We start from the raw sequence: 466 nt of genomic DNA, 5'->3' as shown, positions 1-466 counted from the left end.
TCTGTTGGATCCAGGACTCTGCTGGAGCAGGGGCTGTTGTGTGAGTGCATGTGCATAAGTGCCACCAGGCAGGGAACACTGAGAAAACCATTGGGTAGAAAACGGACAGCAGGAATTTCAGTAGGGACCCCAATCGTGAGCACACTCAGACAGCAGAGGTTTAAGCAAGGTGCACCAAGTGTTTGACCTGCCCTTGCAATCACCCCAACCCTGTGCCTGCCTCACCCCATTTGGTTCCGCACCAGTGCCTACATGTCTGGGCAATCAACTTGCCTTTAATTGGGAACACCTTGGCCTGTCTTACCGATAAGAGATCGCCCTTGCAGGCTCTGAACTGGCATTTCTCTGAAGTCAGAAGATCAGAAAAATGCACAAGTTCCGTAACTGCCCAACTGATCTCAAGAGCATTGTCTTCAGATCAAGAACATATCAATGTCTCGAAGAAAGCAAACTATCCCACACAATA

The sequence above is a fragment of the Elephantulus edwardii genome, unplaced genomic scaffold, assembly GCF_000299155.1.
Source record: "Elephantulus edwardii isolate Elephantulus edwardi_28Jun2011 unplaced genomic scaffold, EleEdw1.0 scaffold00108, whole genome shotgun sequence".
NCBI classification, from domain to species: domain Eukaryota; kingdom Metazoa; phylum Chordata; class Mammalia; order Macroscelidea; family Macroscelididae; genus Elephantulus; species Elephantulus edwardii.
Note: the sequence above shows the minus strand (reverse complement) of the source record.